The sequence below is a fragment of the Notamacropus eugenii genome, chromosome 6 (genome assembly GCF_028372415.1).
Source record: "Notamacropus eugenii isolate mMacEug1 chromosome 6, mMacEug1.pri_v2, whole genome shotgun sequence".
NCBI lineage: Eukaryota > Metazoa > Chordata > Mammalia > Diprotodontia > Macropodidae > Notamacropus > Notamacropus eugenii.
In genome coordinates this window covers 242,961,203-242,986,893 of record NC_092877.1, presented here as the reverse complement: position 1 = coordinate 242,986,893, position 25,691 = coordinate 242,961,203, and the positions used below count along the sequence as shown (strand labels likewise).

Sequence of the window (25,691 nt, the reverse complement as noted above, 5' to 3'; positions counted from 1 at the left end):
GGTCAGAAGAAGCGATACAAGGACACTCTCAAGAACTTTAGATTCTATTGTGCAACATGGGAGACACTGGTACAAGGTTGTTCCACATGGTGTGCCCACATCAGAAAGGGCTGTGCTCTATGAGCAAAGTAGAATTGAGACAGTCCAAAATAAATGTAGGAAGCACAAATTTGGAATAACCACTCCAAATATTCACATGAACTATCTGTTTCCAACCTATGGTAGAGCATTCAGAGCTCATTTTGCTCTGGTCAGCCACAGTCTGACACACTGAAACTTCACTTTATCATGGTGATGTTATTTTGGTCCTCTTTGAAAATAAAGGACAACAATCAACCAACCTAACTTTAATGAATGGTTGTTGCCTCAGTCACACTGAGGCCTGTTAAAGACTATAGCATAGATGGGAAGGGGCAGGAGAGGGCAAGTAGGAAGGGGCTTCTACCTGCCCCTTCTGGGGTTATGGGTCTGCATGCTAAGCCTCTTGGATGGGAGAGCTGGGGACCATGTGGGGGCCACATGGTGAATAGAGCCTGTCACTTTTGTTGCAGTAAAATGTTTTTTGAAGGGCTAAGCCAGCATGCAAGAAAGAAAGATCACTGAGTATCTGTCTTCTTTTGGAGAGGTTGTAGACTGCATGGTGAAACGGCAGAGTAGAAAGACACATATACTCTAGCACTTCCCCCACAGCCCACAAAATGCCTGTAAAAAATGACTCTCAACTAGTTCTAGAGCAGCAGAAGCCTCAGATCAACAGAGTGAAAGAGATTTCTAGGCAAAGGCAACCTGGAAGGCTGGCAGAAAAGGTCTATCCCACAGGATGGTGACCAAAGCAGAACACAGCCCTGGCCACACAGCACACGGAAGAACAGGACTAGAACAGGCAGAATCCCCAGCAGGGAGGGTCCCAGATCTTTCAACTCACAAGCAACAAAGAAAGCTTCAAAGGTCAGTGTGGGAAGGCTTTCTCAGCTGGGTGAGAGGGAAGTGGGGGTCCTCCCACCACTGGCCCCAGGTGGCAGCAGAGACAGTGGCAGCATCAGCAGCAGGCAGCGGGTGGTTATGGTGAACATGGAAGCAGCCTGAATCCATTGTCCAAGCATCTCAGCTTAAAACCTCTGGGGGAATTAAGCAGAGGATCTGAACCTCAGATTTCAGTGGCAGCCCCATCCCTGCCTAAAACCCCTGTGGGAATTGAGCAGCTGATCTAAACCTCAGCCTTGAGCACAGTCCTGGGGGGAGGAGGAGCACTAGGATCCTCCTCTTGACAAAGGATTCAGAAGTCAAATAACTGGCTGTGAAAATGTCCAAAAAAGAGGAAAAAAATCATAGAAGGTTACTTTCTTGGTGAACAGGTATCTCCTTCCATCCTTTCAGAGGAGAAAGAACAATGCATACTGTCAAAGGAAGTTAAAACTTCTGCCCCCAGTACCTCCAAAATGAATATGAAATGGGCTCAGACCACGGAAGAGCTTGAAAAGTGAGTCAGCAGCTTTCTAAAGAAGACACAAAATAATACTGTGGAAAATAACACCTTGAAAAATAGGCTAACTCAATTAGAAAAAGAGGTACAAAAAGCCAATGAGGAGAAGAAGACTTTAAAAAGCAGAATTAGTCAAATGGAAAAGTAGGTCCACTGAAGAAAATACTTCTTTAAAAATGAGAGTGGAGTTCACAGAAGCTAAAGACTATATGATAAATCAAGAAATTACTAAACAAAACCAAAAGATTGAAAAAGTAAAAGATAATGTGAAATATTTCATTGGTAAAACACCTGACCTGGAAAATAGATTCAGGAGAGACAATTTAAAAATTATGGGACTACCTGAAACCCATGATCAAAAAAAGAGCCTAGACATTATCTTTCATGAAATTATCAAGGAAAACTGCCCTAATATTCTAGAACCAGAGGACAAAATCAATATTGGAAGAATCCACTAATCATCTCCTGAAAGAGAAACTCCTAGCGATACTGTGGCCAAATTTCAGAGTTCCCAGGTCAAGCAGAAAATATTGCAGGCACCTAGAAAGAAAGAATTCGAGTACTGGGGAAATACAGTCAGGATAACACAGGATCTTACAGCTTCTACATTAAGGGATCAAAGGGCTTGGAAAAGGATATTCCAGAAGTCAAAGGGACTGGGTATAAAACCCAGAATCACCTATCCAGAAAAACTGAGTACAATACTTCAAGGAAAAAAATGGTCATTCAATGATATAGAGGACTTTCAAGGATTCTTGATGAAAAGACCAGAACTTAATAGAAAATTTGACTTTCAAACACAAGAATCAAGAGAAGCATGAAAATGTAAATAGGAAAGAGAAACCATAAAATACTTTCTAAAGTTCAACTGTTTGCATTCATACGTGGAAAGATAATATTTGTAACTCTTGCAACTTTTCTCAGTATTTGGATAAGGAAAGGGATTATACACACACACACACACACACACACATGCATAGACAGAGTACAGGTTGAATTGAATCAAAAGAGATGATATCCATAAAAAAATAAAATAAAATTAAGGGTTGAGAGAGGAAAATATTGGAAGGAGAAAGGGACAAATGGAATGGGGCAGGCTATTGATCATAAAAGAGATAAGAAAAATATTTTTCAATGTAGGAGGAAAAGAAGGAGGTGAGGAGAAAAGTGAAACTTACTCTTTTCACATAGGGCTCAAGGAGGGAATAACATGCTCATTAAATTTGGTATGAAAGTCTAGCTTACACTACAAGAAAGTAGGGGAGAAGGGACCAAGTGGAGTGAGGGGGATGATAGAAAGGTGTGCAAATGGGAGAAGGAAGTAACTGGAAGTAAACACTTTTGGGAAGGGACAAGGTCAAATGAGAGAATAGAAAAAAATGGGGTGAGGGGAAAGGATGGACAGCAATATAGTTAGTCTAACACAACATGACTTATGGTGTTTTTTTTCAAAATGACGTATATAGAGCCTGTATTGAATTGCTTACCTTCTCAGTGGGGATGGGTGGGGAAGGAGAGAGGGAGAGAAAATGGAATTCGAAATATTTCAAATGAATGTTGAGAACTGTTATTGCATATAATTGGAAAATAGGAAGTACAGGTAATGAGGTATAGAAATTTATCTTGCCCTGCAAGAAAAGAGAGAAGATTGGGATAAGGGAAGGTTGGGGTGTGATAGAAGGGAGGGTACATAGAGGGCAGGGGTAATCAGAATGCAAGGTGTTATGGGGTGGGGGCAGGGGAAAGATAGGGAGAAAAATTGGAACTCAAAGTTTTGTAGAAATGAATGTTGAAATCTAAAAAATAAATAAATAAAACTTTTTTTTTTTTTTTTTTTTTTTTAAAGAAAGAAAACAGATCTTGTCACAGTGAGATCACAGGGATTCACATTTGTGCTTTTCAAAGACTCTGCCAGTGTGGACAATCTCTTGGAACTCAAAGAACATAAGCTAGATAGCAAGTTGATAGACCCCAAGTGGGCCAAAACTTTAAAGTGAAAGGTAGCCCCCAGAAGTGTTTTTCTGTGAACTGAACCCAGACAGGTGTGAAGAATAAATCAAAGAGTATTTTGGAGTGTTTGGAAAGATTGAGAATATCGAACTTCCTATGGCTAGAAAAAACAAATGAAAAAAGAAACTTTTGTTTTATCACTTATACAGATAAAAATACAATAATAAAACTTCTAGAAATCACATCATCAGATTGGTTCTGGGAAGTGTGAAATCCAAGTTGCCCTGCCTTAAAAGGCATATAGGTAGCAACAGCAAGAAAAGAAAGGAGGGCGGGGTACTGTAGCTGGAAGTCGAGTTGGGACTCGGGGTCCTGGCCGAGGTCCAGGGCCAAAAGTGGAACCATAACTATTATGATCAAGGATATGTAAGTTACAATAGTGCCTATGTTGGTGATTAAAACTATAGTGACTGTGATATAGGTTGGAAGGGATTGGGGTGTGAGACCACCCTCCCCCAAAGACTGGAGTTACAGGGGCAGATCTCCTGGAATAAACTGGTGGACACAAAGTTAAGGTGGTAATGATTTATTATGTTTTTCAGTAGGCAAGAGTTCTTAGGGAACCTGAAACTTATAGGGGTACAGTTAAAGTTTATATAGGATATTCTGCCAGGCCTAGAGGCCTGTGTGGGCTACCCGAGTCTTTCTTACCTCACCTCCAAGGTCTTCGGCTGGCCACGCCGGATGCTCATATGAGAGAAAGGACGTTCCAGAGTCGAACAAGGGTTGAGCTTTATTTCAGGGTCTAGTTACAAGTGTAGGGGGGTCTTCCTTAGGAGGAAGAGGGGGAGATTTCCTAAGGAGGCCAAGATCTTAAGGGATTGGAAGTAGAAGTACAAGCAGGGAGAGAGGGGGAGGGGAGAGAGGAAAGAAGAAAGTGGAGCCTACTGTCCTCTTGGCTCCTCACGTGCTAAGAGAGCTTTCAGGCTTCCTCAATCCTACTTAACCTTCAGCCACACAGTTTGCATCTCAATACCGTGCTGTTAGATAACAATAGTGTGCCCAGATCCGGGACCATCTCGAGGGCGGGGAGATCTCTCTCCCATCACGTTTCTCATGGGAAGAGGCGGAATTACTCGAGATAGCTCGGTTCACCTCTATTCCCTGCCGTTTCCTGGGAGGGTCTCGTGAGAGCTCTAAGATTTAGAAGCTCCCACCTTTACCCGCCCAAGACTGTCCACACGGAATTGAGCTTCCAATCCCAACATCTCCCCTTCTTTGTTTTGCACGGAGCGCACCTGGCTCTAGAGCAAACAGTGGCTGGAGGCTGAGTGGATTAGGAAGGCCTTTAGCATATGAGTACCCTACAACAAGACTTCATTCACACAGAAATCTGCAGCTAGCACAACTGACAAAGGGAGGCATCAAATAAAACAAAGACGAAACTAAATGGCTGAATTACAACAGGGGAAGTGCAATCAACTAATCCCAAAGCATATTTTAAGAGGAGCTGCTGGTGTAGACGCCTTACACGTCACAACCCCCCTTAATCTTGCAAATGGATCTATACAGGTGGAAAATTGGTCACCTCCTCCCCCCCCCAATGTCCTGGGTTTGTGATATCAAAGTCCTCCTTCAGCCGGTGGAAAGAGATGCCTAGATGGGAAGCTGTCAGCAGCAGTGTCTGCGGTTGTGATGAGTGCTGCCTCCTCTCTGGGCAGCAAGGTTAAAGCTGTCAGCAGCAGGCTCAGGTGGTGTATGATCCTTCTCCGGGGTCTCCGGGCTCTCCGCCTCCTGCATCTCCGCCGTCTCCGACATCGGTTCCCACCTACGGATCCTTCTAATGGGAATCCACGCATCACCTTTTCCTGTGGAGACACAAACATACCCTGGACCCCATATTAGTATCTTATACGGACCTTTCCATTTCCCTGAGGCCATATCCTTTACCATGGCCCATGTGTCTTTATATCCAGCCTGGGTATTACTTTCCTTGCGGGGTTGTCTTGGAAAAGTCACAAAATGTCTCATAGCTGGAGTAGTATGTGAATTTCTTGAGATATGCAAAAAATTGTGTGTATACACAGCTGTATCAAGCTCTGATTGTGTTAGGCGACCTTTTCCCCTTCTTTGTTTAGCGAGGATCACCTTCAAGGTGAGATTGGCCCTTTCCACTATGGCCTGGCCTTGTGGATTGTAGGGGATTCCTGTAACATGTCGAATCCCTAGATCGCGGAGGAAGTGTGTAAGGGTTTGAGAAGTATAGGCAGGGCCGTTATCTGTCTTTATTTCTAAGGGTAAGCCTGAAACAGAAAAACAGTGCCAAAGATGTTGAATTACTTTAGCACTTGATTAAAGGTTGCATGAGAGGTAAAGGTATAGGCACCTTTGATCTTATCCATTGGATAGCTCCTACTAGTTTCTGAGCATCATTGAGTGTTTGGATCTTTATATCCCATTTTGGGGGTTCCGGCCGAATGATGGTGCCCTGTATCTGATATCCCAAATATTTGTAATTGGGTCCTCTCTGTATCTTTTCAGGAGCAATAACTAATCCTAGTCCTAAAAGGTTCCTTTCTACTGCTTGGAAACACTTCTCCAGTTCCTTGAGCTGAGGTGCAGCTATAAGGATGTCATCCATATAATGGATGATTTTGCATTGGTATTGCTGTCTGGGGCTTTCTAAGGCTTGATTAACATACCACTGGCAGATGGTGGGGCTGCAACTCATACCTTGGGGCAATACCTTCCACTGATACCTCTTTGCAGGTCCTTCGTTATTGGGGTGAGGTATTGTAAAAGCAAACCGAGGACAATCTACTTTGTTTAAAGGAATGGAAAAAAAACAATCCTGAATGTCAATGATTATAAGTGACCAACCCTCCAGGATGGCATTAGGAGAAGGGAGACCTGGTTGCAGGGCTCCCATAGGCATGAGAGACTGATTTACTTTCCTTAGATCTGTAAGGAACCTGAATTTCCCGGATTTTTTCTTTATAACAAACACAGGAGCATTCCAGGGTGACTTTGATGGTTCTATATTTCCTTTTTCTAATTGCTCCTTAACCAATAGTTGTAGTGTCTGGAGTTTTTCTGGAGTCAGGGGCCATTGCTCCACCCAAGTCGGGGTGTCTGACTTCCAATTCAAGGGTGGGGCCTCCAGAGCAACAGCAATGGCCCTTACTAAAAATTTGATAACCTCATCCCGAGGCGGCTCATAATGTCTCTGCCCCAGATGTTAAAACTAAGTCCTGGAATCACCAACAGCCATATGGTCCCTTGGCGATCCTCTGCCTCCCACTTTACTGGGTGCATTGTCTCTAAGGTATTTTGGCACCCTCCTATTCCCCACACTGGTCTCTGGCTTTCTTTAAGCTTCCAGTGCCGGGGTACTGAGCGACCGCTAAGGCAGGTCCTATCCGCTCCAGTATCAAGGAGGCCAGTACAAGCGGGGAAAGAGGGGGAGGGGAGAGAGGAAAGAAAAAAAGCGGAGCCTACTGTCCTCTTGGCTCCTCATGTGCTAAGAGAGCTTTCAGGCTTCCTCAATCCTACTTAACCTTCAGCCACACAGTTTGCATCTCAATACCGTGCTGTTAGATAACAATAGTGTGCCGAGATCCGGGACCATTTCGAGGGCGGGGAGATATCTCTCCCATCACATTTCTCACGGGAAGAGGCGGAATTACTCGAGATAGCTCAGTTCACCTCTATTCCCTGCCGTTTCCTGGGAGGGTCTCGTGAGAGCTCTAAGATTTAGAAGCTCCCACCTTTACCCGCCCGAGACTGTCCACACGGAATTGAGCTATAGTAAAACATGCGCCAAGTGTGATGACTAGGTGATTCAGGGTGGAATTAGGGAACAGTTAGTTCTTAAACAAACATGCACTTTTAGTATCTACTATGCAGCTAATTTACCCAGAGTTCATGGGGATATAGGTCAAGGAGAGGTTAAATGAAGGTGTGGTTTTAGACCTAAAAAGGTATTAAGTCAGTTAACTTCAGGACTGACTAGGGAATACTGGGCTGATCTTATCAATACCTTTTTAGATATGATAAGTGTAAGGAAGTATACGTATATCTAAGTCTAGGATACATATGATTCGTCAGTGAATAGCAAATGTCCTTATGACCCAGTACACAGCCAGTTCAGTCAATATGCAGCTGGTTCGAACTAATAACTTCTATTGATGTAGCTGGCTATTAAAAGAGGAAGGGAGATAATGGTTTTTGCTGGGGCAGGCTATTCTTGGACTGGGAAAAAACTGCCTGGGATAGTGTTTTGAGGTTAGGGAGAAATGCGATTTTAGAACTGGGGTCCAAGAACATGCACCCAAGTACCCCATCAGCTATGACGGATATGATTATATTGGGCATAACTATGGGAACTATGGATATAGACAGGGATATGCAGACTACAGTGGTCAACAAAGCAAGTATGGCAAAGCATCCCAAGGGGGTGGTAATCACAACAATATTTACAGTCCATATCAAAGGAAGAAGTGGAGAAAACAAGTGCGGATGCTACAGGAGCCTATCTTGCAGAATGATGACATTGAATGGAGAGTGGTCTTGTACTGATCTGAGATGACTATTTTGTAAAAGACTTAGTGTACATGACACAACTGTGTCCAGTTGTATATAGCAGCCAGTTTAGTTTTCTTGTTTTTGCTTTGTCCTGCCATCTGTGTCATGACTAATATAGATGTGTTTATATAAATTTTATTTCTATAATTTCCTGTTAAATGATTCTCAAAAATAAATCACTTGTGATTGTTAAAAAAAAAAAAAAAGACCTTTGCTTAAAAAGGCCCAGTTCTCCCACTGCATCTGGGGCCATCTCTAGTCATCCTGTTCTGTATCTTGCCACTGGACCCAGAAAACTCAGGAGGAGAGAGTGAGGCTGGTGACTTCACAGCCTTCCCTCATTTAAATCTAGTTCACTTGCATGGCATGGCATCATTTCCCTGATGTCATGGTCCTCTTCAAGAACAAAGGACAAACTACAATACCTCCTCTGAAAGCTTTAATTTTAGAAAGTGGTTCAGAGCTATATAAAATTCAATGACCCACATATTCCTGGCTTTGAGGATCTTTTAGCAAGAATGATTAACTGCCTATGTAATCTTCTAGTTACATGGTATATATATTTTTAATGGCTGGAGCTCTTCTTTCCATCATCTGCATAGTGAGTTACACCCATGTTTGCAACCTTAATTCTCATTATCTTTTTACCTAATTATTTGCCAAAACATGTTTATTTACCTGGACAGCATTTATCACATTCACTCCTTCTCTTCACTGTAATGCCCAATATGATAGTTGAAGCTCCCATCACCCCTTGCCTAGACTGCTAGAATAGTTTGTTAATCATTTTATTTACTTCCATTTTTTTTTCTCCCCAGCCCATTTTTCACACAATTGTTAAAATAAAGTTCCTAAATTACAAATCTAGCCATATTATTCTTTTACTTAATAAGTTTAAGTAACTCCTTATTTCCTGTAGCTTAATACACAAACCACTGTGCCCAGAATTTAAATCTGTTTTAATCTACTTATCTACCTTTTCATACTTATTTCATATTATTTCATTTCTTGATCTCTACATTCCAACCAAACAGTTCCACCACCTGTTTCCTCAACTTGCCATTTCTACTTCTATGCATCTTTGTATGCTTTTTTCTTCTCCTATAACACATTCCCTTCTAAGTCCTACCTCTTAAAATCTCATAGTTTTTCAAAACTCAGCTCAATGCAACCTTTCATGGAAAGTCCTGATTTACCCCATTATTTGGATTCTCTCCCTTCGCAAATTATTAATGATTTTTCAACCATATACATGTTATTTCCCTCAGCAGATTGTAAACTTGAGATAAAGGCCTTTATCAATTTTTGTCTTTGTACTACCACAGTCTCATATACTGTTTTGTGCAGAGTGGAACACACACACACACACACACACACACACACACACACAAATACACAGCTTTTAAATTTTATGTATTAATCATAACTGATGGTAGGAATTTGCTTTTTTATCTGAATACATGTCCTCATAATGTTTAAAAGAGGAATTCTGAGAGAAAGTCATACATGTAGTAGGTAAGAGCTGTTATGGACATGAAGATACTGTTCATGCACACGTGTTTTCTAAAGTGTTAATTTTCCTGACTTAATTTTGTATTTAAATTATTTCTGGTTTGTTTTTTGAAATCTTTTTTAAAATTTTTAGTGAGAAATATTTGTATCAATTATTTGGTGATTATTAGAAAATAAATGTAATCTTTAAAGTATTTTTTCCAAAATTTCATCAATGCTATATGAAATTTGTTTCACTGCTTACTTAAAAAAAAAAAAAATGAACAGCTTGCTTCTAAAGTAGACACACACAATTTGGCACAGTTCTATACTGTTCAGCACAATATGGTTGAATTGGCAGACTCTGCTCTGTGGAAACCATTATTGTTTCTAGTACAGAAACTTCATTAGTCAAATCCCTGCAGAATGTGGCCTTTATATGTCAGAGAAAAGAGTAATGGTGTGATAAGGCCATTGGTATGCAAAACTTTACACTTGAATTATGTTTACCATAGTCAACGTTTGGCTATATAGATGATGGAACTTGCTTTTCCACATGGTTATTTGTTGTTATGAATATTCAAGGATAATCTAAAAATTGTTAATAATATTTTTATATTTATAAACTTATTTTTCCCTTTTATTTGTCAATATGCAAGCATAGATTTTTCTCTTTCCTATACCCTAAATTAAAAAAAAGCAACAATTATTCAGAATCTGTTAAAGATATTTCTACATTATCTGTATTCAAAGATAATGTTTCCTTCACCTTGAGACTATTACCTCTCAGTCACAAGGAAGATTGTTTATTCTTTTCTGTGGATATTAAAGTTTTAAAATATTAATTTACTAATAATATTGGGTATCATATTATGCACATTTATTTTATTTTCAACAAAAAAGCACTCATTTTTTCTTCTCCCCCCCAAAATAAAAGACATAACAAATGTGTCGAATCAAATAAAGAAATTTTCCCACTACCTGTATCCAAATACAAATATTTCCTTCTCCACCTTGAGAGTAGTTGTTTTTTTTTTTTTTTTTTTTTTGTTAGGAGGAAGATGGAATAATTCATTTTCAGTCCTCTGGAATCGGTGTTGTTCATTGCATTCATCAGAGTTCTTAATATTTCAAAATTGTCTTTCAAATACTGTTACTATTCACTAATGCATTGATGGTGGAGTTGCAAACTCATTGAACCATTTTGAAGAAAAGCTTGGAACTATGCCCAAAGGACTGTAAAACTGTGCATACCCTTTGATTCAGTAATACCACGACTAGGTCTGTATTCCAAAGAGATCATAAAAAAAGGAAAGGATCCACACGTACAAAAATATTTTGTGAGCAGGACCATTAGAACACTGTACAATTGTTCAATGAGCAACTTTGATAGGTAGCTCTTCTCAGCAATGACAGTGATCTAAGGCAATTCCAAAAGATGGAATGATGGAAAATGCTATCCACATCCAGAGGAACAATTAGGGAGTCTGAATGCACATCAAAGCATGCTATTTTCTTTTTTTCTTTCTTTTGTGTGCTTTTTCTTTGTTCTGACTGTTCTTCCCAACATGGCTAATATTGAAATATATTTAATATGATTGTACATGTATAGCTAATAATTTATTGCTTGCCATCTTGGGAAGGAGTGCAGGGGAGGAAGAGAGGGATAAAAAAATTGTAACTCAAAATCCTATGAAAGTGAATGTTGAAAACTATCTTTTCTTGTAGTTGGAAAAAGTGGAAAATAGTGGAAAAAGAAAATATTTTTGTTATAAGCTTTGCTCCTGATTCTGCTTATTGCTCTGTATCTCAGTTCATACAATCTTACCAGGCTTCACTAAATATAACACTTTATTAATTTCTTATGACACAATGGTATTCCATTATACTCGTATGCCATAATATGTTGAGCTCTTTCCTGACTGATGGTTACTCCCTATATGTATTTCATATATTTGGAAATGTTATTTTTTTTATAAATTTGCCTCAAATGCAACAGTATTATTCATAAAATATTAGGCTTTTAGATTCAAAGACTTTATATACTAAATTATATTATTGGGAAAATAGATATTGAAATAACAATTCGTTTAATTAAATAGTGGAGACAGGATATTCTAGATCAAAGGTGTCAAACTGGTCACTGGCTGATTTTCCTCACAGACTTTCATGCCACTGAACCAGATTAAAATGTAATTGGAGAGTATTTAACAAAATAAATAAAAAACAACATAGACAATGTTAATATGTGGTTTTCTAAAATAGTATTTGGCCCATAGGATTTCATATCTACCAGCTTTTTCTATTTGAGGTTGGCATTCCTTCTTGAAAACTGAAAATATCATTTTTATTTTAAAACATGGGAAACAATGGGAACAAGTCCAAAATATATTACATATTTCATTGCTATAGTAAATAGCTTCTGGAACTTAATTAAGATAATGAAATGTACTGGAAAGTGTAGTAGACATAAAAAGACTGAGGTTTCAGTCTCAGTTTTGTCACTTCATAGCTCCACTGCCACAGGCAAGGTACTCAGCCTCTTTGAAGAAAATATTTCTTCTTCTCTACAGGAAGAATAATGATGTTTGCACTCCTTTTATCACTAGACTGTGTTCAAGATCAAACGAATTCTCACATAAACAAGTAGTGATTAAAGACCTGTAATAAAAAGAAACCCATTACCTCAAGGCATCTACATTATTTGGCCTCACAGCCCAGGTTAAACAAATAACCCTGCTTTAGCAATTTCTCTAAAAATTGTATTCAGGATGCTGGCACATTAAAGAGCTTAGTTTTATGTGACAGAATTCAGGTAAACAAAAACATACACATGCATCACATGATAATATTAACTGATTGAAGTTTATCCCCATGAATAAAGAAATTCACTCCAATACAAGGGTAAGGAAGACATGTTGAGGAGGAAACTCACTCAATGTTGGGATTGGTGTGGCAAAATTATGTGTCCTATGTTCGCCAATAAGTGCTTGATATGCGAGGGGGCATTCTTAATCAGACATGTAAATGATGGAAAAGTTCTCAGGGTCACTTAACAATACTTAGCTTGGGTGAAGCTTGGGTAGGGGGAGTTTCTCTATCCTGACCGCAAACTGGGTATTCTAATGTTAATTATCTGAGGCCACAGAAGGATAATGACTCAAAAGATTTCAGCTGGTCTAGAGTATAATCCAATGAAAAGCTGCAAGCCTTATCTGCCTGATACAGAATTAATAGTGGAAAAAAGATAAACTGCCTTTTCTAAAGGACCATTTTCTCAGGAACAGTTTAGTCTAAATGATACTATGCTGGAATCCCAACATTATGTTTACAACACTTTTGGAAAACTGTAACAATTGGCGGGTTTTTCCTCACATAAAGTCAAAATTCATGTCTTTGTACCTACCATCCCTTCTTTTTAGTTTTGACCAGATTAAGTATAATATCTCTTTCATGTCAGATTTTCCTATTAAAGACAACTATTATATACTCCTGTTTTCTCTTCTATTTACAAAAATACTTATGAAAATTTTGTCATTCCTTGTGAGCCTGCCCAAATATCTATCTAGGAATATCAATCAAGCATTGAAGGATTCATTCTTTCAACACTGTTTGGGATAAAAATGGCAAAGGTGTCATTTATCAATACATGAAGCTTATTGGTTACATTCTGTGAAGACAAATACTCTTCAAGGGGTTTTGTCTGATGAGGGACTAGAAATGAAAATGAAAAATTGAAAAAATGAGAAATGAAAAAAATGAAACTACATTTTGCTAGTTTTCACAGCCAGAATTTATAACAAGATCAATGAAATATAATTATGACTACTATATATATTTAAAGTACGTGTCCACTAAACTATGAGATATATTGATATTAGAACTCAGAGAGGGAAAGTAAGGATATTTTCAGCATATATGGTTTATATTAAAACAGTAATTATCCTATATATTTTTTTCATATAGTTTGTCACCTCTATTTTGAAATCCCAATAGTTTGTATGGTAAAATACTAATTATTTATCATATTTTGATATTTAAGCATATCAATTTATCTTTGGTATCACTGAGAGAGACATATATATATATATACATATATATATATGTATATATATCCATGTGTGCAAATCTCAGAACCATTTAGCTTTCATAAGCTTATGTGAAAATTGCTTACATTCTGGAGTTCTTCTAGGTTACGTTATATGTCCTGTACAACAATGGACTGTTAATCAGTTTTCTTTCACTCCTGCTTTATAACCAGTTCACCAACTTTTGTGATCATAAATTTCCTGAATAACATGTTTACTCTATTACATATGTATACATAATTATTAAAATTTAAAGATGTTGCAGGTAGTTGGGGCCCAACATGTGTCTCTAGGTTGCTTGTACATGCAATCTTATTTCTAATGTTTTTATGACCTGCATGACATTGAGTAAGTCACATAAAACCTCTGGGCTTCAGTTTTATCATGCATAAAATCAGGGTATTATATTTTTGTATTATTGTGCTTATGGCCCATTTCTAATCTAAATCCATTTTTAATAAGCTATTCCAATGTTTTCCCCTCAATTTGCAATTTATTTTGCATTTAAATATATTATTTGAATTTTTGGACATTTTTTCCTTTTTAAGTTTTGAATTCCAAATTCTTTCCCTTTCACATCCTCCTATACCATATAATATCAATTTTACATGAGAAATTGTGCAAAATATTTCTATATTAGCCATATTTCAAAAAAAGAAAAGCATATTTCAATTTGCTTTCCTATTTCATCACTTATCTCTCTGCAGTTAAGTAGCTTTTGTTTTTCATAATGGGTCCTTTGGAATTGTCTTGGATCATTATGTTGATTATATTAGCCAAGTCTTTAATAGCTCATCATCATAACAATATTGTGGTTACTATACAATGATCTTCAGTTTCTTCTCACTTCACTTTGCAGTAGTTCATATAGGTCTTGCTCTGCTTTTTTCTGAAAACACCACCATTTTTCTCCCACCATTTCTTATAGTGCAATAGTGCTCCATCAAAACTATATACCACAATTTGTTCAAACATTCTCCAATTGATGAGCATCACTTTGATATCCAATTCTCTGTCACTCAAAAAAAAAGAACTGTTATAAATATTTTTTGTACAAATAATTTCTTTTTCATGTTCTTTGATCTCTTTGGGGATACATATCTAGTAGTGATATTGCTAAGTCAATGTGTATTCACACTGGTATATCCCTTTGAGCATAGATCCAAACTGTTCTCCAGAATGTTTGGACCTGTTCACTACTCCACCAACAGTTTTTATTTTTAACTAATTTTCCCCTCATCCTCTCCAGAATTTGTCATTTTTGATAGGTGTGAGATGGTACCTCAGAGTTGTTTTAACTTTCATTTCTCTAATCAACAGTGATTTAGAGAATTTCTTTATATGACTATAGACAGCTTTGAATTCTTCTTCTGAAAATGTCCTGTTTATATCCTTTGATCATTTATTAGTTGAGGAATGTCTCATTTTTATAACTTTTGCTCAATTCTATATTCAGTATACATTTGATTAACGAGGGCTTTATCAGAGAAGTTGGCTGTAAAAATGTTTGATATTACTTCATTGGCTATGGTGCCTTTGAGCAAAATGTAGTTTCCCTGATTACCTTTGAAAATTAGGTCTATTTTTGCTTTGTCTGAGATCGTGATTGCTACCCCTGTCTTTTTTACTTCAGCTGAAGCGTATTATATTCTGCTCCAAACATTGTTTTTAGACTCTTGCATGTCTTTCTGTTTCAAGTATGTCTCTTGTAAACAACATATTATTTGATTCTGGTTTCTAATCAATTCTGCTTTCTACTTCTATTTTATGAGTGAGCTCATCCCATTCATATTCACAGTTATGCTTACTAACTTTGCATTTCCCTCCATCCAATTTTCTTCTCCTTATTCTTCTTACTCTCTTTTTTATTCTGTCCCTCATCAAAAGCCTAATTTGTTTCTCTAATCGTAGCCTCCCTTAACTTGCCCCTTCTTTTATTACTGTCCCCCTTTTTTTCCCCTTATTATCTCCTTCCCCTCTTATTTCCCTACTGGGTAAGTTACATTTATGCTCATAACTGAATGTGCATTACATACACACATACATAAAAACATACATATATGTGTACATGTGTATACACACATATACTGATGAGTGAGATGTAAGCCTTGCTTGCCATACCTCCATTTTTACCTTCCAAGATAAAAGCTCTTCTTTGAATGCCTCTTTTATGTGAGAAAATTTTCCCCATTCTACATCTCCCTTTTCACTTCTATCAGTTGCATCACTTTTTATCAGTCCCTTAAAGTTTTTTTAATCATTCCAAGATAGTTGATTTGCACCCATGCCCACTGTCTGTATAAACTTCTTTTAACTTCCCTAATGATAAAGTTCTTAGGAATTACATGTATCATTTTCCTAGGAATGTAAACAGTTTAACTTTATTGAGTCCTTTGTAATTACTCTTTCAGTATTATCTTTTTCATATATTCTTTTGAGTTTTTTGTTTAAATGACAAATTTTCTATTCAGCTCTGGTCTTTCCATCAGAAATATTTGAAAGTCTTCTCTTTCATTAGCTATCCATCTTCCCTTCCCTAAAGGATTACACTCAGTTTAGCTGGGGAGGTCATTCTTGGTTATAATCCTAACTCCTGTGCCTTTCAGAATATCATATTCTAAATTCTGCTTTCCTTTAATGAGGAAGTCACTAAATCTTTTTGATACTGACTGTGGGTCCACAATAATGAAATTGTTTCTTTCTGGATGCTTGAAATATTTTCTCTTTTTTTATAGAAGCTCTGAAATTTTTTGAGTTTTTCATTTTGTAATGTCTTTCAGGAAGTCATCACTGGATTTTTTCAATTTCTATTTTATTTTATCTAAGCCATCTGTGATATCTGTCAGTTTCTCTCTCTCTCTCTCTCTCTCTCTCTCTCTCTCTCTCTCTCTCTCTCTCTCTCCATATATATATATATATATATATATATGTATATATATATATATATATATATATACATATATATATATATATACATATATATATATATATATATATATATTTCTTGAAATATTTTGCCTAGGCTCCTTTTTTGATCATAGATTTCAAGTAGTCAAATAATCATTAAATTATATTTCCTTGATCTATTTTCTGTATCAATTGCTTTACCAACAAAATCTTTCACATTTTCTTGTACTTTTTCAATCTTTTGATTTTGTTTCGTTGTTTCTTGTTGTTTTATAAAGTCATTAGCTTCCACTTGTCCAATTCCAATTTTTAAGTAATTATTTTCTTCAGTGAACTATTATACTTCTTTTTCCATTGGGTCAATTCTGTTTTTTAAGGTATTATTTTCTGCAGGATGTGTGTGTGTGTGTGTGTGTGTGTGTGCATGCGCGTATGTGAGCACTCATTTTACCTGTCAATTCTCCTTTCATAATTTTTGCCATTACTTTCATTTCTTTCCCCAGTTTTCCCTAAACCACTCTTACCTACCTTTCCTTAACTCCTGTAGGAATTCTTGCTGCCCTTGGGTACAAATATAATTTTCCTTTGAGACTTCACTTATAGCTGTTTTCACATTATTGTTTTCTTCTGAGTTTATATCTTGATCTTTGCCACCATAGTAGCTTTTTATGGTTAATTTATTATTTTTTCTTGTTTGCTAATATTTCTACACTCTTTCTTGATTTTCTTGATTTTGACCTTCATGTTAAAGTTGGGCTCTGATGACCTAGAGTTTGAGGTGCATTTTTCCAAACTTCAGACTTTTTTGTGCTTCTACTTTCAAAGCTAGTTATGGGGGTCCACAAGTTTTTGGTGCTTCCAAGGTGATATGATACGTGGACAGGTCTGGTCACTGTTATCCCAGTCTCTGCTCTAGTCTTTACCAAGGAAGGACCTCTGTTTCCCTGCAACCACGAATACTAGTGCTCCTCTTTGTCTTGAAATTGTGAGTAGAGCCCATGTTCCCTTTCGACCAACCACGAGCACTCTTTTCCACCCTAGAAGTGGAATGCACTACTGACTATGGACAATAGAGTTGCTACTCAGTGCCAGGTGTATGCAGAGCCAGCAAAGGATACCCTATAATCTTATTCTTATCAGTTGTTGCCCTGTGCTTGAGGCCTACTCACTGGTGACACAGACTCCTCCTGCTAAACTTCTAAGTCTTCTTAGGCTGGACAAATGTCTCATCTTAACCTTTTGTTGGCATTGTAACTCCAAAATTTGATTTGAGGGGTTTGATTTTAAAGTTGTTTGGAGGAGAATGTCAAGATAGTTTAGGTGTTTTGTTGTTTTTAATCTGCTATCTTGGCTCCAAATTCCTGGCAGAATATTTTTTAAAAAATCTTAAAATATACTTATCTTTATTTCTTGTTTTGTTTTTACCTCATGTTGATTTTGAATATATCTCTTCCCCCCTTTTAACCACTGTGCTTCTCTTGTGACAAAGACTATAATGGAAAATAGAAAAACAAACTAAAGAAAATGTTAAGATTTTGATGTGTGGTGTGTGGGTGTGTATGTGTGGGCATGTGAGAGAGAGAGACAAACAGAGCAGAGAGAGAGAGACAGAGAGAGAGGCAGAGAGAGAGAGACAGACAGAGAGAGAAAGAGAGAGAGATTTTCGTTGGCATATTAATTGTAGTGTATAATTTCGTCAAAATGAAATTTTCATGGTCTCTTTCTCATATTGAGTCCACATACAATGTTTGTTTTAGACATGTACGTTGGAATACTAACTTAATTGCCTAGCCATCTTATTGCATGTCATGTTCTTGAAAAGAAGATTTTTTAAAAAATATCTTTTTATTTTATTATGAATATTGTTAGATTAATTTTTAAGTTTGTGAATCTTGTTCAGAAAGTATATCATGTTTTGAAGCTTTATGTACCCATTCAAATATCAAACACAATCACAATGTCTAAAGCACCTTAAAATCTATAGGTAATCTTTATTGCATAAGAACCCTGTGTGGGACATCTTCAATTCCAGGGGCAAGTAATTTGGTGAGTATTTCTCTGTTTCATGCCTCATTTAATATTACCAATCCAAGACTTTTAGAACAGTTTTCTTTTGGAATATTTGTCAAAGAATCCTGCATGATATTAACATTCTGTCTGCATGAGAAATACCTTGTTAGAAGAAAAACTTTAAGCCTGTATTTGCTCAATGGAGTTATTATTTTTTAATGAACAATCAACCACAATAAGATCCTGTATTCTGTATTCTCAGAATTTTTCAGTCATTTTATGACTAAAGATGTATTTTTATGCAAAACTGATGTGTCAGTAAGAATCTAAAACCTATCATGTTCTAGATACTGTTATGTACTCTAGGTGTGTGTGTGTGTGTGTGTGTGTGTGTGTGTATACACATATTTACAATGCATATGTATATATTGCATATATGCATGTGTGTATATATACACACATGTACATGTATATGTACATATGTATATATGAAAAGAGAACTTGAACTCAAGGAGGCTACATTATATCAGGAGAGACAAACACACCCATATATGATCTCAAGTTAGGACTCGTAGAAAATAATGCGTGAATATCATTGATGAATGCATTGTTGTTACTTTCTCATATTTTTATCAAGAATATATGTATATATATTTCTCATAAATTTGTTTTGATGTTGACAAAGGAAATATTTGTCTTTGGAGCTATTGAAATCTCAGTCATCATTTAGGAATACATATATATTTTTAATTTTCCCCTTACATTTATGTGCTGTAGTTTAACTAAGATATTACAGTCTATTAACTAGTGGTTAATATGTGCACTAGAGTATGCCAAAAGTTGAAATAAAATTTATTAACTAAATAATATTAAAAATTATGTTTATTTTTTCTTTTGAGAAATCAACAATATCATTTGTATTTTAATTATCCTTTTGATATATTAAATGACAATAAGAATTGCTAAGTAATCTAAATACTACTTGCAATTAAAAACGAAGTTTCAACATAATTTAGTCTATTACTTTGCTGATTTTTGATGAAAATTATTCAACTGATGGACATTCAGTAACAGTTTGTTTCTTAGGGGAATGTTGTTGTTTCTTAGTGCTATGCTGAGACAAGGGAAAAATTTGGTCTTGGATTATATTGAATGAAGTTTGTTAAATAAAATTTCCCTTCAAACCTTGTTAACTATTTTCACCTTTCAGAAAGATTCTTTTGTTCTTAGCAGAACACACTATGATGTCACCTACTCTAACTCTATGTAAGATTCTATCTTCTGTATCAGTGTCTTTGAAATGCCTAACCATATTTGCTTTTGTGTCTTCAGAGTCAAGAACAATTTCCAGAGTATAGTGAGTGCTTATATGTTTGCTGCTTGATTGCTAACCAATCTGTTATCTGGTACTACTCTTGTTCAAACACTCTCATTGACTGCAGAGAATTACCTTAATGCATCTTCTAACTAATATCTTTGCTACCACTCTTTCCCAGCTAGATGACACTATAGACAGAGTGCTGGCACTGAAATCAGGAAGACCTGAATTCAAACCTTGCCTCAGCCATTTATTAATTGGGTAAACTTGGACAATTTGCTTAATTTCTGTCTCATTTTTCTCAACTATAAAGTAAGAATTATAGTGTTAATTAACACCTAGGATTGTTGTGAGAATCAAATGAGATAATATTTGTAAAGTGCTTAGCAAAGTGCATGGCACAGGTATTCAATGCTTATTCTCTTCCTCTATATAAAATGATACTGTCTCTACCTAGCTTTTCAGAACCTTAATATATTGTCCACCCTTTGTTATAACCAATCTATATAATATCTGTAACTCAATAACTAAGACTTCTGTCTCCAGAAATGTTCTTTATCTACTAGCCATGTAACACTTTCTGTCTTTTACTTCGTGTTTTATTTTTTCTTTTGATTGAAATACTCTACTTTTATAAAAAAATCTTATTTTTAATTTATGGAATAAAATAAACATTTCAATAACATAGTACACTTACTACTATTATTATATATGATGATTATACATGGAGATGAATATACCAGAAACTAGAAATCTACTATGCACAACTTGCTATTCCTTTCAAATATTCAAAAACATGATCATGTAAATTTCCTTTTTTTCCCTTCCCCAGTGATGGCTACCATTAGGCACAAATAGGTATGTATCTATATCATTACATACATATATACACACATATGGTGTGTATACATATGTGTATATATGTACATAATTTTTCTATACATACTTTTCAATACGTTTTTAAAGAAATATTTTTTACCAATTTCATGTAAAAACAATTTTAATCATTCATTTTTTTTTAAGTTTTGATTTCCAAATTCTATTCCTCCCTTTGTTCCCTTCCCCCTCCCAAAGATGGCAAGCAATTTGACATAGGGAATACAATTTAATTACCTCAATACATATGTGAAGACTTTTTCTTAGTCATTCACCTTGATTTCTTTGCAGCATTTAACACATTTGACTGTCCTTACAACTAGTGGATATTCTTTCCTCTCTGGGTTTTTATCACACTGAAACCATCTAGTTCCCTTAATTAAATAATTTTTAATTTTTAACATTCCCTTTCAAAGATTTCAAGTTCCAAATTTCCTCTCCATTTCTTCCCTCTCCCACCCCAAGACAGTATACGTTCTGATTACCTCTTTCCTCAATATACCCTCCCTTCTTGAATCCCCCAGCCCCTTCTCTTATCCCCTTCCCTTTCTGTCTTCCTATAGAGCATGATAGATATCTATGCCCCATTGACTGTATATCTTATTTTCCAGTTGCATGTAAAAACAAGTTTCAATATTTGTTTTAAAAACTTTGAGTTCCAAATTCCCTCTCATCCTCCCTCCCTACCCACCCTCTTTGTGAAGGTAAGCAATTTAATGTAGATTATATATGTGTAGTCATGCAAAATACTTCCATAATAGTCAAGTTGTGGAAAACTAACTATATTTCCCTCCATCCTATGCAGTCCCCCAGTTATTCCCTTCTCTCCTTTCACCCTCTATCTCCTATAGTGTTCATTCTGGTATCCTCCCCCTCCAATCCACTTTCCCTTCTGTTATCCCCTCCTCTTGTATCCTGTCCCCCCTACTTTCCTTTAGTTTAAGATAGATTTCCACACCTAATTCCTTGTGTATGTTATTTCTCTTTAAACCTAATTCAATGAGAGCATTTCCTCTCACCTCACCCTTTTTACCTCCACTATAAAGGCTTTTCCCTCCTCTTTTACGTGGGATAATTTAGTCCATTCCAGGTCTCCTTTTCTCCTTCTCCCAGTACTTTCCTCTCTCATCACTTGATTTTACTTCTTAGACATCACACCATCAAATTCAGCTCACCCTGTGTCCCCTATCTATCTCTACCTATCTCTGTCTCCTTATCTATCTATCTTTGTATCTATCTATTCCATTCAAATACCATAATATTGATAAAGATCTCATGATTTAAATATACTGTCTTTCCATGTAGAAATGTAAACGTTCAACTTTAACAAATACCTTATGATTTCTCTCCCTGTTTTCCTTTTCATGTTTTTCTTGAGCCTTGTATTTGAAAGTCAAATTTTCTATTCAGCTCTGGTCTTTTCAACAAGAATGCTTGAAAGTCTTCTCTTTCCTTGAATTTCCATTTTTTCCCTGATGAATTATATGAAGTTTTGCTAGATAGGGGATTCTTGGTTTTAATCCAACCTTCTTTGCCCTACAGAATATCATAGTCCAAGCCCTATTATCTTTTATTGTAGAAGCTACTAAATCCTGTGTTATCTGGATTGTGTTTCCATAACACTTGAATTGTTTTTTTCTTGTTGCTTGCAATAACTTCTCCTTAACCTGGAAAATCTGAAATTTGGCTATATTGCTAAGACTTCTCCTTTTGGGATCTTTTTCAGGAGGTGATAAGTGGATTCACTCAATTTCTATTTTCATATCTGGTTCTAGAAAATCAGGGCAGTTTTCATTGATAATTTCTTGGAAGATGATGTCTAGGCACTTTTTCTGATCATGACTTTCAGAGAGTCCAATGATATTTTAAATTTTCTCTCTTGGTTCTATTTTCTAGGTCAGTTGTTTTCCCAATGAGATGTTTCACACTGTCTTCCATTTTTCCCAATCTTTTGAATTTGTTTTATAATTTCTTGATTTCTCATAAAATCATTATTTTCCATTTGTTGTATTCTAATTTTTTATTTATTTTTTATTTATTTTTTTATTTCTTTATTTTTTATTTAACTTTTAACATTCGTTTTCACAAAATTTTGGGTTCCAAATTTTCTCCACTTTTGTCCCCTCCCCCCACCCCAAAACATCGAGCATTCTAATTGCCCCTATCACCAATCTACCCTCTCTTCTATCATCCCTTTCTGACCTTGTCTCCATCTTCTCTTTTGTCGTGTAGGGCCAAGTAACTTTCTATACCCCTTTACCTGTATTTCTTGTTTCCTAGTAGCAAGAACAGTACTCGACAGTTATTCCTAAAACTTTGAGTTCCAAATTCTCTTCCTCCCTCCCTCCCCACCTCTTCCCTTTGGAAGGCAAGCAATTCAATATAGGCCCTATCTGTGTAGTTTTGCAAATGACTTCCATAATAGTCTTGTTGTATAAGACTAACTATATTTCCCTCCATCCCATCCGGCCCCCCATTACTTCTATTCTCTCTTTTGATCCTGTCCCTCCCCATGAGTATTGACCTCAAATTGCTCCATCCTCCCCATGCCCTCCCTTCTATCATCCCCCCCACCCTGCTTATCCTCTTATCCCCCACTTTCCTGTATTGTAAGATAGGTTTTCATACCAAAATGAGTGTGCATTTTATTCCTTCCTTTAGTGGAATGTGATGAGAGTAGACTTCATGTTTTTCTCTCACCTCCCCTCTTTATCCCTCCACTAATAAGTCTTTTGCTTGCCTCTTTTATGAGAGATAATTTGTCCCATTACATTTCTCCCTTTCTCCTCCCAATATATTTCTCTCTCACTGCTTGATTTCATTTTTTTAAAGATGTGATCCCATCCTCTTCAATTCACTCAGTGAACTCTGTCTCCATATGTGTGTGTGTGTGTGTGCATGTGTGTGTGTGTAATCCTACCCAGTACTCACACATTGAAAAGTTTCAAGAGTTACAAACGTTGTCTTTCCATGTAGGAATGTAAAAAGTTCAACTTTAGTAAGTCCCTTATGACTTCTCTTTGCTGTTTACCTTTTCATGCTTCTCTTCATTCTTGTGTTTGAAAGTCAAATTTTCTTTTCAGCTCTGATCTTTTCATCAAGAATGCTTGAAAGTCCTCTATTTCACTGAAAGACCAATTTTTCCCCTGAAGTGTTATACTCAGTTTTGCTGGGTAGGTGATTCTTGGTTTTAGTCCTAGTTCCTTTGACTTCTAGAATATCTGATTCCCTGCCCTTCAATTCCTTAATGTAGAAGCTGCTAGATCTTGTGTTATCCTGATTGTATTTCCACAGTACTTGAATTATTTCTTTCTAGTTGCTCGCAATATTTTCTCCTTGACCAGGGAACTCTGGAATTTGGCCACAATATTTTTAGGAGTTTCTCTTTTTGGATCTCTTTCAAGTGGTGATCTATGGATTCCTTGAATACTTATTTTGCCCTCTGGTTCTAAAATCTCAGGGCAGTTTTCCTTGATAATTTCATGAAAGATGATGTCTAGGCTCTTTTGTTGATCATGGCTTTCAGGTAGTCCCATAATTTTTAAATTGTCTCTCCTGGATCTATTTTCCAGGTCAGTTGTTTTTCCAATGAGATATGTCACATTATCTTCCATTTTTTCATTCTTTTGGTTTTGTTTTGTGATTTCTTGGTTTCTCATAAAGTCATTAGCCTCCATCTGTTCCATTCTAATACTGAAAGAACTGTTTTCTTCAGTGAGCTTTTGAACCTCCTTTTTCATTTGGCTAATTCTGGTTTTGAAAGTATTCTTCTCCTCATTGGCTTTTTAACCTCTTTTGCCAGTTGAATTAGCCTATTTTTCAAGGTGTTATTTTCTTCAGCGTTTTTTGGGGTCTTCTTTAGCAGGGTGTTTACTTGTTTTTCATGCTTTGCTTGCATGTCTCTCATTTCTCTTCCCAGTTTTTCCTCCACCTCTCTAACTTGATTTTCAAAATTCTTTTTGAGCTCTTCCATGGCCTGAGCTCATTGGGTGGGCTGGGATACAGAAGCCTTGACTGCTGTTTCTTTCCCTGATGGGAAGCATTGTTCTTCCTCATCAGAAAGAAAGGGAGGAACTACCTGTTCACCAAGAAAGTAACCTTCTCTAGTCTTATTTTTTTTTTCCCCTTTTCTGGGCATTTTCCCATCCAGTGACTTGACTTCTGAGTATTCTCTTCACACCCACTTTGCCTCCAGATCCTCCCAGCCAGTGCTTGGGGTCTGAGATTCAAATGCTGCTTCCCAGCCTCAGGGCTTTGGGCGGGAGCAGGGCTGCTATTTGGTGTGAGATTAAGTTCAGGTGCTCAGGTGGGGGCAGGGCCTCCTCACGGGGCTCATTTCCCTCAGGGGGTTTATGCAGAGACCTTCAACAATGGGTCTGGGCTCCTGGCTGCTTGGGGAGCCCTGGTCTGCTCCTGCCTCCACTGCTGCCTTCCTAGGGGGCCTGAGTTACGGGGGCACCCCACTCCCCTCTCGGCAAGCTGAGAAGAGCCTCTCACCAACCTTTGGGGCCCGTGGGTGGAGGGACCTGCACGGCTTCTGGAAATTCCATCCCTGAATCTTGCTCAGATCCGCTCCTCTTGGTGCTGTGCAGCCAAGGCAAGGCTGGCCTTGGCTCCGTGTCTGGGGCACAACGGACCTTTTGCGAGAGGTTTTCAGTGCTCTCTGGAACAGAAATCTCCTCAGCTGTGTTTTTCTGTGGCTTCTGCTGTTCCAGAATTTGTTGGGAGTAATTCTTTACAGATATTTTATGTGCAGTGGGTTTGGAGCTAGCGTATGTGTGTCTTTCTACTCTGCCATCTTGGCTCCGCCCCCTCCATTCTAATTTTTGAGAAATTATTTTCTTCAGTGAACTTTTGTATCTCCTTTTCCTTGTGGCCTAATCTTCTTTTTGAGGAATTCTTCTCCTTATTGTCTTTTTGGAGCTCTTTTGCCATTTGGGTGAGTCTAATTTTAAAGGTGTTATTTTCTTCAGCATTTTTTTGA

General features: G+C 37.0%; 1 pseudogene; it reads left to right on the top strand.

Moving 5' to 3' along the window:
• The first annotated feature begins 555 nt into the window (after positions 1 to 555).
• Positions 556 to 8,011, top strand: LOC140512292 (heterogeneous nuclear ribonucleoprotein D-like pseudogene; annotated as a pseudogene).
• The last annotated feature ends 17,680 nt before the right edge of the window (positions 8,012 to 25,691 follow it).